The sequence below is a fragment of the Pteronotus mesoamericanus genome, unplaced genomic scaffold, assembly GCF_021234165.1.
Source record: "Pteronotus mesoamericanus isolate MK-2021 breed Mesoamerican mustached bat unplaced genomic scaffold, CSHL_Meso_final contig_2, whole genome shotgun sequence".
Taxonomy (NCBI): domain Eukaryota; kingdom Metazoa; phylum Chordata; class Mammalia; order Chiroptera; family Mormoopidae; genus Pteronotus; species Pteronotus mesoamericanus.
Window position 1 is genome coordinate 25,180,535 of NW_026555084.1, and position 16,910 is coordinate 25,197,444.

At 55.3% G+C, this 16,910-nt stretch overlaps 1 protein-coding gene across 2 annotated transcripts in view; it reads left to right on the forward strand.

Annotated features, from left to right (window-relative positions):
• SPOCK1 (SPARC (osteonectin), cwcv and kazal like domains proteoglycan 1) overlaps nucleotides 1-16,910 on the forward strand; it is a 440,100-nt gene that overhangs the window by 348,588 nt on the left and 74,602 nt on the right. The window lies entirely within an intron of this gene.

Consider the following 16,910-nt stretch of genomic DNA (forward strand, 5'->3'; position numbering starts at 1 on the left):
TACAGCTGCAGGATCCGAGCCTCAGCGGTGAAGGGACTTTCTTGAGGTCATAGGGCAAGCAAGGACGGGCTGGGGCTTGAGTGCAGCTTTGTCTGCCTCCACGTCCTTCCCGCTCTGCAGCATCACTTATACCTGTCACACTGGAGGGGGCACAGCCCAGCAAGTGCCCCCACGGTGAAGGCTGAGGAAGCGCCGTTCTTCACCCTCGTCCTCGTGCCCTCCACAGGCGGGCGTGGTCGGGGAGTGTGTGTCCCAACGGTGGCCCCTGTGTCCCAGCTCCCACACAGCCCCTGCTCCGGGTCTGGCATTGTTCCGAGTGCTTCCTGTACACCGCCTCAGGCCATGTTGATTTTCTCTAGTGTAAGCGCACACCTCAGAGATGGTGGGTTCTGTTCCAGACCACCAGAGTAAAGCTAGTGTCACAGCGAAGCAAGTCGTAATCTTTTTGCGGGTGGGAGATCTTGCCTTTAATTTGTTTAAAAAAAAACACACAAAAATCCCACTTGGTGAAGCACAATAACACGAAGCGCAACAGCACGCGGTCTGCCTGTACCTGGCTTCCTTCTCTCGGATGTCAGCCTTGCCTCTCTTGTTCCCCACTACATCCCTGGTAACTAGAGCACTGCCTGGCACATAGTAGGCGCTCCACAAATATGAGTTGCATAAATGGAGTACAGCAGTCCACTGAGGCAGGTGTTATTATTTCACCCCGTTTTACAGATTGGGGAACTAAGGCATAGGAGGGGGACTGACTTCCCTTATTGCTAGGAAGCCGAGAGCGAGCGCGGATTTGCACCCAGGTCAGGTGGTCCTGGCGCTTCTGCTCCCACTACCCTGCCCCTCTGGGGAGCCAGCAGTGCTCCTCCTGAGGATCGGAGTGGCCGGTGCACGGGCTCCCCTGTGAGCTGTGCGAGGGGCACCCTCCTCACGCAGCAAAGAGAAGAAGATAATGGATGCACTTAATCACCTGTGGCAGCGACGTGACGAGGAGTGCCAGCACACGAGGGCTTGTCATTGCTGCGCAGCCCGGAAGTCCCTGACACAGGAGGGCGCACACGCGGCACGGGCGCCGCGAGGCACTCGCCGCACCATGCCTGCGTGAGGGTCCCTCCGGAGCGCGCATCACAGTGTCTGGAAAATCGCTCAGCTGTGGGAAGCACAGAGTCTGTCAGGTGGCGGGCCGCGAGCTTCCTGGAGATCACAGCCGGCCTCCGTTAATGAATTGTGGCCTGATTAACACAGTTTCTGGATTGACATCAAAATATGCAAGTAGAAACTTGGTAGGGGCAGGAGGAGGCTAATTTGAACTTCCTAACTTTGAAATCAGGGCAAGGAAAGGCTGGTGTGAAGCTCGGCTCTGAGGACTGACTGGGTAATGAGCTCTTGGATCTTTGAAGCTGCGCCACTTTGCTCAGACCTCTGTAGTGGAGGCCCAGCCCAGACTCTGGGGCCTTCCTGGCCCCGTTCCACCCGCAAAGGACGCACAGCCAGGCTGCGAACGGAAGGCTGATCGACTCTGAAAACTTGCACCAACCAGCAGCTTCTCTTTTGTCCCATTTCTGCAGTGCCTGGGTGACTGTCCTGCATCCGCATCCCACCTCATTGTACCCTGCGGTCTTCACAAGGCCTTCTAGTGGCTTCCTGTCCCCCGATGCCTGCCCTCTTATAATTGGGTCCCTGTTCTTGTCCCGCTCCTCTGCACCCACGCCAGCGCTTACCCCTGCGGGCTGTCTGCATACCCACCCCTGCTCCCCTGGTGGGGGGCTTGGCATCCCATTAAAAGACTGAGCTTTTGCAAGTGCTCCCTTTGTCCCCACAGATGGCCTGGTTTCAGATCATGCCGAGAAGTTACCCAGGTGCCTGCCGCTCCCAAGACTTAGGAGTCTGCCTGTGTCGTGTCATGGATGTTTCCGCGTCACTGGGGCTCTAGCTTCGGCCTCAGGAGAAGGTCCAAGGGGGTCCCGTGGATGACGCGACTTGAGCAGTGGGAACCGTGAGCTCATACTTGCTTTGTGGGGCAGAATGGTCAAGGTCAGCCTCCCAGGGCACCTGGTCCTGCTGTCTCACCCTTCATGAGGTTCTACAAGAAATGAGATGAGGCCTATTTGGAGGGAAACTGTGACTAAAAGGAAGGAAAAACGATGCACTCTGTCCAGCCCTCACCAGTCTCACAGCCCAGCTCCGCCAGGGCAGGAGCTCTCGGAGGGCATTTTATTACTTAAAAGTATTTTCCACAGAGGTGAGGCCAAGCAAGGAAGATCCCCTTTGAGTTGTATGGCTTTTTGGTGGAACACTCCAGGCTCTTTCATCTCTTAAGCAGTAAAATCAGGCAGGAATTCAAAGGTGAAGTTATTATTTCATTTTTAAAATACCACCTTAACCTTGTTGGATCTGGTCAAAAGTCTGCCTTGGCATTTTTGGTCACCTTTATGTATCGCTTCACTTTTGTTAGCTCTAATGAACATCTGCGGGCTTTATTCAGGAAGGTTTGTTTTCTGCAGAAAGTGGAGGGGGGAGAGGAGGAAGTCCGGCCGAAGCGCGGACGCAGGTGGGGCTGAGCAGCCGCAGACGGTTACCTCAGTTTGCCCGCGCTGAGGCGGCGATGGCTTTTTTTTTTCCCCCAACCTTGCAAGGTGTTAGCTTTGGAGAAGAGGTGGTGGAGATGCGTAGCTGGCGTCTGTCTCTGGTTTTTCAGAATGTCAGGGGCTGCGGGGGCCCAGCACGAATTCTGTCCCTCTGGAAACCTGCTGCGCCTCTTTCTCTGCCTGCGTTTCTTCCGCCTGCCTGTGGGGGGTCTCTGGTTTACAGGAGGAGAGGGGCTTCTGGGCCGGGCTCACAGGCAGGTTGCCACTTCAGCAGAAAGACTCAGGGCCTGTCCCTGCAGCCTGGTGGTGATGGCAGAGGGGTGCAGACCCAGGAGGAGGCTGACCCAGCACGCCCCCCAGAGCAGCGCTGGGGCAGGGGGCAGGAGCCCCCCAGCTGAGGGGCCAGAACAGAGGGGCGGCTTCACCGTCGCCTGAGCTCCAGCGGCGGCGCGCCTGGCAAGTCTGTGTTCTCAGGTGTTCGGAACCAGGAGAAAGGGAGCGTGGAGCCACAGAAGAGGCCTGCCCTTGGCCGCTTCGTGGAGGTGCCGGGTCTGGTGTAGATTTCTGTTGGCTCTGGCCTTTCTGGTCATCAGCAGCACAGTCCTCCCACCCCTGCCTTTGGTGGCTGCGACGTGCTCTCTCTGCTGCAGCCACTTAGACTGTGTGGGGTTTTCTTCCCTCGTTTGTCCAAGAAACTCACCCTTTCCCTGGGGATAGGTCTGGCGGCACTTCTGGGGGCTTGTTTTCTATCTCATCCCTGTACTCTCTCACTGAACAAATATGGGTACCTACTATGAGCTGGGCACTATTCTAGGTGCCGGAGCTGCATCCATGAATGTGAAGACCACGACCCCTGCCAGCATGGAGCCCTGCTGGACACCTGGGAGGGCCACCACCTCTGCACCTTCCCAGGTCCGTGCGACCTGGGTACAGTTCCCAGAGGACCCCCCACAGCATGCGTGACTTGGCATCCTTTATGTGAGAGCAGTTCCTGCAGGTACCACGGGCTGACTGGGAGAGCGCCCCCTGACCTTGGCAGACACCCTGATATGGGACCGTATACATAATTAACCTCTTAAGAACACAGGCTTCAGGGTCTGACGGCCCAGGTTTGAATCCCAGCTCTGCATCGTAGAGCTGGCTCTCACTGGGCCAGCAAGGTGTCTGAGCCAGAGCTTCTTCATATGCAAGGTGCCTGTTACAGTAGTTCTTGGGGTGTAGAGGCTGGGATGGCAATGAAAGGAGAAAGTATAGCTAAAACTGTCAACTCAGTGTTTGGTGCCATGATGACTAATTATAGCAAACAATTACATATATATTTAATTAATTATATATGTATTACTAAGACTTTATAAGCCATTTCTACCAGCACCACAGAGGATACAAACATGCCTAGCGTTCTAGTTTTGCTCTGCAGATGTATCACACCAAAGCCCCCAAGGCCAGCAGCCCCGCTGTGAATGGAGGAACCCTGGGGGACCAGGGCGGCCGGGGGCGGGGGCTCGGACGGTGGAGGCCGCGAGGAGGCGCAGGTGGGAAGCCCGCCGGAGCCAGGGCGGTCGCTGGGAGCGCCCTCCCAGAGGGCCTGGCCTGCGTGGGGGGCTTGGGGCGGGAGAGCAGAAAGGTCTTCAGGTGGGAGGGCATCAGAATGGAGCAAGGACAGGGGCGGAGCGCGGAGACCTGGTGGAAGGATTGGGGCACCGTGGTTGGAGGAGTGTGATCAGGACCTGAGGCGACAGGCCTCAAAAACAGCGGCTTGGGCTTTGGTCGGGGCGGTGAGGGAAGAGGCTGCATTTGGGGGTCTTTGGTCTGATTCCCCGAAGCAGGGAGAACCATGTCGGGTAGCATCGGGGAGACAGTGCCCCGGATGCCCTCCCCTGGGCCCGGGGCATCGAAGCCTGGAGCGGCGTGTGGGAGACAGCTCCCCGGGGCAGGCCGACGGGAGGCGCGGGCCCCAGAGCCACGTGGGCTCGCTCAGCAGGCAGCGAGAGAGGCGGGGCTGCGTCCCTCCGTTCATCTGCCCACGCAGCTGTTTGTCCATCAGCACTTACGTAGTCTCGGCTCCTTTTCTATATTTTGCCCAGCATTGGGACCAAACAAGGGAATTAAAACATTGTGTTTGTGGAACTCATAAGCGAGACAGGCAAGGAAGCAGTCACCGCAGCCCCAGGAGGGTACTGGGGCCGAGGAGGGCACAGGTGGGGAGCCCTCAGCCACACCTGCCACAGGCTCCCTGGGGGCTGCAGACAAGGCAAGGGGTCAGGGAGGAGGAGGCCAGGGTGGAGGGTATGTCATTGCCTGGGGATCTGTGCTCTGCAGCAGAGTGGGCGTGTGTTTGGGGGAGAAGCAACAGAATGAGGGCGGAGGGGCCTGCGGGCCCTGGGTCACCAGGGGCCTTTTCTGCCGGGCTGGAAGGCTTCCCGTGAAGGTGAAGGGGGCAAGGAGTGGGTGTAAACCGAGGTGGAGCCTCACACACAAATGTACGTTTCAGAGAGCCCATTCAGGTGCGGCGCGCCTGCAGAGGAAGGGAAGAGCGTGGCCGGGTTGGGAGGACTGGAGGGAGGAACGAGGCTACGAGGTCCACCATGTGCCAGGGACTGCCGCCGGGCACCCGGGGTCCCTTCCTTACCCATCCGTTCTCCCGGCCGCTGCAGGAGGGGGTTCTGCTGCAGAGGGGGATTCTCTTCATTTAGTGACAGGGCAAGGGTGGGGGGCAGGCTCTGCAGGCTGCGCAGACTCTCACCACTAGAGGCAGCGGAGCCCTGAGTGGCAGGTGCCTTCTGGGTGCGCAGAGGGAGAGGCAGACAGGGCCTGGGCAGGAAGCCGCTCTCCTTCCGTCACCGCAGCTGGAGAGGCAAGTCAGGATAGAAACTGGGTGCCACCGCTGCCTGCCTGCCGCCTCCTGAGTGCCCTGTGTGCGGCAGAGCCTGACCCAGCCCTGCAGGAGGACGGGCAGTAGAGGAGGCAGCTCCTCGGGGGCGGGGTGCTCCCGGGGAGCAGGGACAGCTGTAGAGACAGGCACCCCGTGGGCATTGAGCGCAGCAGAGGCGTTTTTATTTTCAGCAGGTGCCAGCACCTCGGAACATTCCCCTCCTTCCTCCCGGAGCTTCCTGAGCCCACACCCCTGGCCTGGCGAGAGCCTTGCGAGGAGGCCCCTGCTCCACCCCCGCCCCCACCCCAACCCGCTGCTGGCACCTCCTGGAGGGTGTTTCTGCTCTTTCTTACACTTGCAGCACATCCTCCGTTCTCCTCCTTGTATTTCTCCTCGCCTTCCTCCTCCTCTCTCCTCCTGCCCTGCCTCCCCTACTGCTTTTGGTTCTTCCTCTCCCTCCTGTCACTCTTGTGTTCTTCCTTCCTTCCTCCTGCTTGTTCTCCTCACCTGTAAAATGGGAGAGGGGTTGCTGGGATGATGATTAAGTGATTGCACCAAACCCTCTCTACCCACTTTGGAAGTGCGGGGCGGACGTCGCCTGGGCATGGACAGCGCCCCGTTCCTCTCGGAGGGAGCTCACCCCAGGTGGGGCCGAGCTCAGCCGCCCGCTGCTCTGCCTTGAGGCCCTGGCAGGGCATCTGGACTGTCAGCTCCTGAAAGTGCTGTGCTCGGGGAGCCCCATCACGGTGTGGGACAGTCGCTTTCTTCGCCAGGAGTAGCCACAGGCCCTTGCGCCTCCAGCGCATGAAGGCTGGGTGCCACCCGGAGCACGAGGGAAGGGGCCAGGTCTGTTGGCGAATCAGCTTGACTGGCGTCAGCGACCTTAGCTAATTGCGACAGTTTAAGTCTGTTGAGTAACATCTTTATCACTAGCGCAGTTGACATGCAAGGGTTTCGTGTGCCATCATTTGAGAAAGGGCCAGCCAGCCTCATTCCCGCCGGCGGCTCGGCTCGGCACGGCTCGGCGCGGGCTCGGCATGGCATGGCGGCGGCCTGGATCCTGCAGGGGCCTCCCTTCCTTCCTGCCCCCCAGCTCAGGAGCCATTGCCCTCACTCCCCTCCGCTCCTCACCCAGCGCCCTGAGGCGCCTGGGGAGCTCCGGCCAGCCCCTCGCTGTGTGGAGTCTGTGAGTCACCACACACAGGAGTGGACTGGGGAGAAGTCGAATGATCTGCATTCAGAATGAAACCTGTCATTTCCTGGCCATCACTTGCTTTCTTCAGGAAGGTTTCAACTTCTTAACCTACATAAGGAACCCACCGGCACCAGCACTCACATCGAGTTGTGTAACTTGTGTAACGCGTATCCCATAAGTAAACAGGCCTGTTAGAACCACCTGCGAGTGTGGGGGCCACAAACATACTCATGTTCTTCCTCCCGCCTTCTATAGCCTTCTGCATTCTCCTTGGCTAATACCCTAACTAATAGAGACAGATTAACAGGAGAAAATTAAAGTGAAATACATGTGCATGAGGAATTCACATACACATGATAAATTCATGAAAAATCCAAAGACTGTGAAGCCACATTGCGTATATAAGCCATTTTGCCAAAGGAGAAAGGGGGATGGGGTGTTAGATTTCAGAAGTGAGAATGGGCGAGACTGGGAGCTGAGGAAGAGCGGAACGCACGTGGCAGGAACCGCGTGCCAGGTGACTCAGAAACAGCGGAAACTGGGGGCGTCTAGCTCTTGGTGGCCATACCGCAGTCAAACTGGGCTAAGGCTGCACCCTAAGATCTCCTTCCTGAAGCAGGGCTCTCTCTCTGAGTCTTTTGGGCAGGAAAGAGAAGGAAGGTGAACTATTCTTTCTGAGTCTTTTGTTTCGTTATAAACAACTTAGAGCCAATATCCCAAAACACAGCTTCAGGGTGCAGAATTCCGGGCCCTTCACTAGGGTCTGGACAAAGATGCATATTTTCTTCAGGAGGCAGGTGTGTAAGCAGGCGGGCAGGTGCAGTAGGGTGAGTGCCCTGGGCGGGAGAGGCACGGGCACAGAGGGGGGACCCAGGAGGCCTGTCGGGAGGGGAACCCAGCCAGGGGCGAGGAAGTGGGAGGCCTGGCTATCCCCTTCCTGAAGGGGCAGACCTCTTCATTGTCATGTAAATCAGCTTTTCCTCTAATTGGAGCCCCTTCCTGTGGTGCTTGGAGGAAACGGCCTCCGCCATCTTGCGAGTTTTGCCTTTCTGGGGTCCTGGCCAGGGTCTTAGCTCTGACTTGTAATTAGACTCGGGGGCGGGGGTGGCTCACCTCCGCACACAGGCTGGTGCTTTTGTTCCCCCTCATCTGTACTGTCCCTCCAAATTCCAGAGAGAGGAAAAATATACCACAGACATTTGAAATTTCAAAGTACTTTCCAGCCTTAAAAGGATCCCAGGCAGAGCAGACCAGGGACAAAATCCCTGAGGTGAGAAGGTGGTAGCGAGGCAAGGAAGCGCCCGGTGAGCGCTGGGTGTAAAGCAGGGACCAGGGACAGGCACGGGCACAGGGAGCAGGGAAGGTGAACTGCAGGGAGGCAGGGCAGGGTGGCCCTCCTGCCTGAGGCCTGTCACTGTTGGACGCAGGACAAGGAGGGCTCCGCGGAGACTGACGGGATCAGCTCAGAGCTGGAACTTGTCGCACGAACTCCTCCAGCCTTTGGGGAGATGGCATCTGTGTCTTGGGCTCCCCTCACAGGAGCCCGGCCCCTTCCCTTGGCATTTCACGTACAAGACTTCCGTTTTGTTATAAGAGTTAGAGAAAGCTCATTCAGCCTCACCTCCAAAAGCCAACCTGTGATACATCGTACTGGAGCTGGGCTGAAATTTGCCTCCCATCACTGCAAAAGGGTTTGCTCTATATCGCTGACAAGATAAATAAGGCCAGGAGAAGTTCCTTAAGATAATGTCTTCTTCCAGCCTCAGTTTCCCCACACGCAACATGAAAGAGTGTCTTTGCAAGATCCAAAACACTGCAGCCCCAAGGGCCTATGGTGCTGGCTGCCATCCATGAAGAGAACCTGTGCTTCCGGAAAACCAGCAGTTCCGTACAGTTCCGGGCCAGGCCCACAGACAGGTGTGAGCGAGGTCCTTGCTGCCTCAGGAGCACGTTCTGGCCAGGGAGATCGGGAGTCGGGGGGGCAGCATTGCGGCAGGCGCGGCAGGCGCGGCAGGCAGGGTGGCTGGAGCCCTACAGGGACAGCTCCGGGGAGCCAGCAGGACTGGCTTCTGGGAAGGGCTCTCCCAGCACCGTGGCCAAAGCAAGTTATGTTTATATTTCCCCTAGGTATTGGTTTAATACTTACTAAACTTATGGAAGAGTTCAAAGAATAATGTGATACATACTTGTTTACCCATTGCTGAGATCCGGAGATCTGGCCGTTCTTAACATTTCGCAGTGTTTGCTCGCGCTCTCTCGCGCTCTCTCTCTCTCTCTCTCTCTCTCACTCACTCACTCACTCTTTCTCTCTCTGCACATGCATACCATGTTTCCCCCCTGAATCATTTAGAAATAATTTGCAGACATGGGGACACCTTCCTCCTAAGAAAAGGAAACAAGCACTCTCCCATAGTACCATCTCGGTAGGTATTATTGCACCTACCAGAACAATACTTTAGTATTACCTAACACACAGGCCATGTTTAAAGTCACAGCAATTTTTCCCAGAATGTCTTTTGCAGCTTTGTGTAAGTATTATTTTTCAAGATTTAATCAAGTCTTGCTGATTGCATTTGTTTCATTTATTCAGTTTCTTCTGATCTACAACAATGATGTACTGTTTTTATTTTTTGAATGTTCAGGCAGTTTTCTTGTAAAATGTCCTCAATTTTGGATATTTTTTCCTAGTGAATAATAGATTCAGGTTAAAGACTTTTGGCACCAACGTCTCATACGTGCTATTGTGTGCTTCCTTTTGTAAGCACATCAGAAGGTATGTGCCAGCTGGTACCACTACAGAGGCGCTAAATTGGCCCCTCAGTCCCTTTGTTAAGGCCTTACTGCTGCACACATAGTTTTTGCAAATGTACATTTTCCTCTTTTAATAACTACGTATTCTGTGGGGTGACACTTTCAGACTGTGTAAATGTCCTGCTCCCCAATGGCTCCCACTCAGTGTTTTTAGTAAACATCAAATGATCCTTTCCTGACTCCATCATTACATGGGGAGTTGCAGAATGATGATTACTTAATTCTAGCATTCTTCTAAATTTATGTAGCTGACATTCTTCTGTAAAGAAGAACTTTTCCTTTTTTTACACTTTTAACAACTTGGCTTTAAAGTTTAAAGTTCGCCTTCTTTGGAACTCTTAACTCTGTGTGTGTGTGTGTGTGTGTGTGTGTGTGTGAGAGAGAGAGAGAGAGAGAGAGGGAGAGAGAGGGAGAGAGAGGGAGAGAGGGAGAGGGAGAGCGAGGGAGAGAGAGAGGGAGAGAGGGAGAGAGGAAGAGCGAGGGAGAGGGAGAGAGGGAGAACTGAAGCCTGAGCCCTGGGTTGCACACACTCTGGGGCCGGCCACCAGTAGTTCCGGGGAGACAGGTGCCCCTTCCACTCTGCCCTCCCCCCGCGCCCTCCCCAGTCTCTGCTCTCCCCTCTCTCCCGGATGTCATCTCATGGAAGATTCCCGGGTTGCCCATGTAATACGCCATCACCACCCCATCCTTTGTGTCTGTCCGCAGCAGCTCATCAGCACCCAGCTATACAGCCTTCAGGAGATCAGGGCCTTGGTCCCGTTGTTGGTTCATAGCCTTTGACTAAGGCCTGGTCCATAGTAGTGCTTGATAACTAAAGAAAGAAAACACACACACACACACACACGCACGCGCACACACACGCGCTCACTCACACACACGTTTGGTAAAGCTCTGAATGAGACCAAGGCCTCCTGCCTCACAGCTCCGAGCTGATGAGCACTGAGTCACTCGGGCCCCGGCAGTGGTGGGTGCGGGCCCCCCATCCACCAGGGGATGCGTGCAGTCCGCGGGCACTTACTTCATGCCCGATTATTACAGGCAGCAGAGCTGTGAGATTATCCAGCACCCCCCCCCCCCCACTTTTTGGACATGATTTTAGGGGAATAAAAACAAATCAGAATTCATCAACTGTGAACACAATTGTCAACTGCGAACTGTCAACAGTCTGGTTTAAAAATAGATGATAGGTTGATGAGAAACAGTGGAGAAAGCAATTTAAATAAAATGTTAAAAATAATACCCAAAGCATGCAAGGCAAAGTGAAGAGTGTGGAGTGGTGGAGAATTGTACTCCAAGGAGACCAGCGTGAGCAGTGAACCAGGCAGGGGTTATTAGTTTTGCTTTACAAATCACAGAAGAGAAAGATTTACTGGCCGTTTGCAGGCGAACGCTCACTCATTCCGACACGTTGGTGTGTTATGCAAAACGGAAGGAAAGATTGGTTGGGAAATCTGCTGGCACATTTATTTTGAAGTAGGTCAACATTTTGAATATTTCTTCCTGCTGTGACACCTCTGGCTCCGTCCGGCTGCTCTGCCCCTGTGGTGGCTGGGAAGGGCCCGTCTCTTGCAGCAGGCTGAGGGGCTAGAAGCTTCGGGGGTCCGTATTTATGTGTGTGTTGTGAAATGGGTTCCAGTACAATACTCTAAAGTCCTTAACTAATTTCTGACTTTCTTAGCTCTCCTCTTTTAAATAGTTATGGCTGATTATTTATTTAACTTACCGTAAAATCAACATAAAGGCTTGAATTTTTCATGTTTCCTCCTTTCTGGGTGTGAGTCACAGCTGATATAACCTGGCCAAGTTCTTTATGTCCAGCTGCCTGGAGGCTGCTGTTGGGGATATTTACTCTCATCCCAGGAGAACTGAGCCATCTTGGCACAAAGATCTGTGCTCCATAAACCTAAGTAAGACAAGGCGTTTCCATTCCTTAGAGTCGCTCTCCTCATAAATCGGGATGGTAGTGCGCTAGGGCTGCTCTAACAAACTGCCACAAACTGGGGGTTGTAAACAACAGAAAGCTATTGTCTCCTAGTCCAGAGGTAGAAGACTGCAATCAGGGCCTGGGCAGGGTTGGTTCCTCCTGAGAGAGCAGATCGCTCCTTTGCTTCAGGCAGCCTCGGGCGTGGCCAGGAAATTCTCCCTGTGTCTCTTCCCAGTGTCAAGTATCTGTCTCCTTATCCAAGTTTTCCCATCCCAAAGCATCTCTTACTGGATTAGGACCCACCCCAATGAGCTCATTTAAACTTCGTTACCTCTGTAAAGACCCTAATCCTAAATCCACATCTCACATTGTGGGGGTTAGGGCTTCAAAATATCTCTAATGAGACATGTCATTTAACTCTCAATATGAGGGACCAAGCTTTTGCCTCTGGAGGGAGAGTGGAGGCCAGAGCAGGAGTGGTTCCTCTGTGTTCATACCCACTTGTGTTAGTGGCCAAAGGGCTCCTCCTCCCCCGACAGGCAGCAGGGACCTTCCGCTGGGACTCTGCGTTCATCGCCCTGTGCCTCTTTCCCCTTGTGACGGAGGAGCCCCACAGTGTGCCTTTAGCTTTGGCTGCTTGTGAGCGTCACGTATTTGACTGGCTCTCTCCTCCAAATCCCAAAAAATATGTTTATATCTGTCTCCTCTTCTTTTTTTAGATCCTCCAAGTTTTTTCTTTTTTTTCCTAAAGTGAGGACGTAAGGCTGTCTCTCATCAGTTCCCCAGAATGTCATTTTGTAGCTTGTTTTTTGCTTTTCCACCTCCAGGCCATGGTCTCTGAGAGGCGGGCTCGCAATGTGCAGCCCGCATCTTTGCCTGGCGCCCTGCTCTGCAGCAGAGCTGTGAGGGCGCCCTGGCTGCCTGCATCCTCAGGCCTGCAGGGCAGGCGGGGCGCCAGCAAGCGCTCTCTGAGGACGTCCCCTTGCAGAGAAATCGCCCACCGTCTGTAATGTTGCCGGGTTTTACTCCTGCTTTGAGCACGCTGTCAGGGCGAGGGTGTGGCTGGGGACTCTGAACACTTGTCATTTGGTCCTGAAGTGGGGAGAGAGCCAGTGATGGCCCTGTGGTGTTGGGGGGAGGCACTTATTTCTTCATCCTCATATCCCTCTAGAGCAGGGATCCCCATCTCGGCCTCAGACCTGTACTGGTCCGTGACCTGTAGGAACCAGGCCGCACAGCAGGAGGCGACCTTGAATGTAAAGTGCGCATCAGTCATCCCCAAACCATCCCCCTTCCTCCCCACCCACTGCCCTATCCGTGGAGAAATTGTCTTCCATGAAACCGGTCCCTGGTGCCAAAAATGTCGAGCACGCTGCTCTCGGGGAATCCTTTCACGTTCTCACTCTCCGCCCCTCGCTGCCTCTCCCGAGGAAGGCTGCACGGTCCCGATGCGGGAGCCCAGTGTCTCCGCGGTCAGGTGCCCATCCACCGCCGGGGGCAGAACCACTGCCCTGGAAGGGTCACCTGGGCCGCGTCTTTGCTCTTGGCCCCTGTTTCCTTGGCAGCCCTAGACTCAAGGGGCAGCGCGCCTGCCCTGTGTGTTCGGGGTCCGTGTGTACCCAGCCAGGGCACACTGTGCAAAGCCCAGCCTTGCGACCCCAGGTGAGTGGCCAGGGCTCTCCCCGGCCGCTGGTGCCTGGGGGTTGGGAGAGGGTGCTACTGGGTACGAGGCACCCACGTGGTATGACAGTCCCTGTCACGCTGTGCAACACTGTCCAGCAGAAACCCTGTACTCTGAGAGTCATCTGGCCCCTCTGGGTAAAGCCGGGGCAGTGAGCACCTTTTGGCTTCTGTATCTGTTCTTCCCCAGCAAGACCGTGGGCAAGAGAGGATGGGGCAAGGGATGGGGCAGGCACAGGCAGGGCTCGAGGGGGCTGCAGGGAGGGAGCACTGAGTGGCAGGACCTCACCGCGCCCTGCCCAGCGGCAGTCTGCGCGGAGCTCTGCGCCCCTGCCCTTCCCGGCAGTGAGCCCACGCTGCGCTCACGTACCCCTCCTAACCGGGGTCCCCCAGGTGCGGGTGTAGCTTGGTCCTCACTGTGCTAGAAGCCTATAAACTATGTTTATGCTTTATCATAAAGTATTTGATAAATACACATGTATGTATTATTGTTACTTTTTAATCCCCACCTGAGGATGTTTGTTGATTTTAGGGAGGGAAGGAGGAAAGGAGAGAGAGAGATTGATGTGAGAGAGAAACAGCAATTAGTTGCTTCCCATCTGGGCATTGAACCCCCAACCTGAGTGTGTGCCCTGACCAGGGTTTGAACCCACAGGCTTTTGTTGTGTGGGACGACACTCCAACCAACTGAGCCAGCTGGCCAGGGCCACGTGTATGTGTTATTTGTATCAGCTGTCAAGCCTCGTAACAAAAGCCTTGGGATCCGACACCCAACTCGTGACACACTGTCCCCCGTCACGGGGGTTCTGAGGGCTGAGGCCGTCCTCTCACCTCCCTCCTGCAGGGACCCCCCCGCCTTTAAAGTAGCTTTTGCCACATACGTGTGTATCTCTACATAGCATGTTTTGAGCTTTATAAAAAATGGAGCTACAGCCCTTTGAGCCTCATTTAAATGCCACATATTGTCCTAGAAGATAAAAAGCAAATCTGTGCCCTTGAAACATGCATTTTCACTGGTGCAGATGAGTCTTACTTTCTCTGGTGGCACCGTCCTGGGTCAGCGAGGAGACCCGGTGCCTCCGCAGGCTGCAACAGCACCTGTGCAGAAGACGGGGCACGGAGGCCGGGCACGGAAGCCGAGTTACTGCAAGGACCATCCCCAGGGGCCCGCGGTGAGGCTCCCCAGGTGTCGTGGGCATCGAGGGAGCAGGTGGACTAAGCTCTGCCTCCAGGGACAGGCCGGGGTGAGCAGGGAGGCTGAGAGGCAGAGCGCTGAGTGCGAGGCTCAGAGAGGGCGGCTGGGGCGGGCGTGGGTCCGGGGGGCGCGGGGGAGGGGCATCCGCCAGGAGCGCCAGGAATGCTGCGCTCCAGCGCCTGCGTTCCCTGTGCCACGGTCAGCAGCTCCCGGCAGCCAGGACAGGTTTAGAGCCGCGAATGATGGTGCCACCTTCCATTCTGCCTCTGAGATTCAGCGGCTGCCGCCTAACCACCTACTGTGTGTCAGGGGTATAGGACTGATGTCTTATCATGCCAGGGGCGAGACAGTGACCGAGACCTTTTCTAGTTGTTAAGTACTTCATGGTTCAGTGGAGAGTCCGTGGTTTTAATCAGCTTTTGCTAAGTTATGCTGTGGTAACAGATGATCCACAAGCACCAGTGGCTTTCGAGAGCATGTATTACGTCCTTGTCTGTGCTGTCCGTTAGCTGTGGGTTAGCTCAGCTCGGTCCCTGTCCTCTGCCGGCTGGGCCCCAGGCGGAAGCAGCCCTTATTCTGCTCGTGCCGTTTTCAATGTAGAGAGAAGAGTGAGCGAGCCAATGGGGCCAAGCAGTGGTCATCTGCTCCCACCTGGCTCATGTCACTCCTATTCACAGTCCGCTGGCCAGGACGGATGTCACTGGGAGGCAAGTCCCCTTTCCCACGGGGCAGTGCTGTGCTGTAAGACACGGGACAGGGAGCCAAGGGGAGACTCCTCCGTCAGGGAGGCCAGAGAGTGTTTGGGGAAAGTGTTACAATCTATCACAGAGGGAAACGGGCAGTTACAGTAAGAGTACAATAAGGCTTTATGGTAAGTAAATGTAATACATTTGACTATATAAAAAAACATTTTTATAAAAAAATACACCATTTCCCCTACAGTCGCATTAGGGATGCCATTGACAAAATAGAGGAAGGACTGCTAGTCTGACACTGAGGATTGTTCCAGAGAGCCAGCCTGGGGAAGGAGGAGGCGGGGCTGGACAAGCGCCCTTCCCCACTCTGCGCCCCAGCACGGGTGCGCGGCTACTGACAGTGGCGCCCACAGGGGCAGCTCTCTGGCCACTCCCAGCGTTCCTCTCGGCTTACCGTCTGTCCCTCCGAACAGTCTGCCGGTGTGCCCATACCTGCGGGTCTCTTTCGTGTTGCTTCCCTACGTAGACATGCGTCCCACCTCCCCTCCCAAACACGTCCACATGGCTTCAGAAGAACATAGTCTTTCTGCTTCCTCATTGAGTCGTTGATGTGGGAGGCCCGGGCCACGGCTTCCCTTCCTGCAGCCCCACACCTCCTGCCATCACGCTGGGCGCATACGAGGGGCCTAGCAGATAAGTACAGAAGAGAGTTTTGCGTGAAGAGGAAGCCAGCGGCTCTCTGTAGGCCTGTCCGCCGCTCGCTCTCCACGGAGACCGGCGATGGCGGTGTGGGTGGCTGTTGGAGTTACACAGGAGTAACTGCAGTACACTTAGAACCAGGTGGGAAGCACTCTGCCCCGAGCTTTGAACTTGACATGGGGCCTGAATAGCTGGTCCTCTCATAACAAGCCAGGATTCACCCGCACTCCTGTGTGCTGTTTTGCAAATGCTGCTGGCCTTTTCCAAAGATACACACTAGCGTTTTCCAAGGGCAATGGCTGTATCTCCTTTTTTCTCTCTGTTAAAAGATCCCCTGTGGCATGTGATAAGAGCCACACGCACGGGGGTAGGATTTGCCTATCTCCTCTTCCTTTGAACCTCCACAAGATGCAAACATGGTCCTGAACCCACAGGCCTTTGCAGAAGACTGATTAATCAGAGGCCTTGATCTTGAGAATTTTTACAGAAATAAAGGGGGAGCTCTCAGCTCAGATCCAGGCCAGCAGCAGCACAAGGCGCAGTGCCCACCGTCTGTCCTCTGGAACCATCCTTGCGGCAGGAACAGCAAAGAGGGTCCAGGAGGTGCTCAGCCCTGGAGTCAGGCGGGGCGGTGAACCCTGGCTCCGCCCTTTCGGGTGTCCTGATCTTTCGTTATTTAACCTCTCTGAGCCTCCTTTTGTTACTCCATAATGTGAGAAGAATGAAAAGACTGTTGATTGTTGTGGTCTTTTGCCCCAAGGAACGGCACCCTTCCCTCCAGCTTCTGTTCCATATAGTTGGAACTTACAAGTAAAGAGCTGACAGAAAGTGGCCAAAAAGACCGCCAGTGTTACCGAGAAAGGGCTGGCAGGTGGATAGATGGTTCAGGGCTTCGCCAAGAATCTGAGAATCCGGCAGCTGTTTGTACCAGTCACAAGCTGGTTAGGCGACCGCAGGGGGCCTCCGAGGGGAAAGACCATGCAGACTTAGGTTTTGGGTGGTAGGAACAACAGCATTGACTCCTTTTGTTCCCCAGGGGAAGCACTAGGCCTCACACATTCCATCTGAACTAGAGAGATAGTTACTAAATAGTTAACTAAATAGACACTCCCCTCCCCAGGAAAAGCCTGGGGCAGCCCAGGGCGGGGGTGGAGGGGGTGGGGGGGTGCTCTGTGGGCGGAGCTTCCCTTGCTGGACCCAGGGGGAGAAGCAGCCTGGGGGCCGGGGTCTGAGCCTGCGGGATTCCAAGATGTT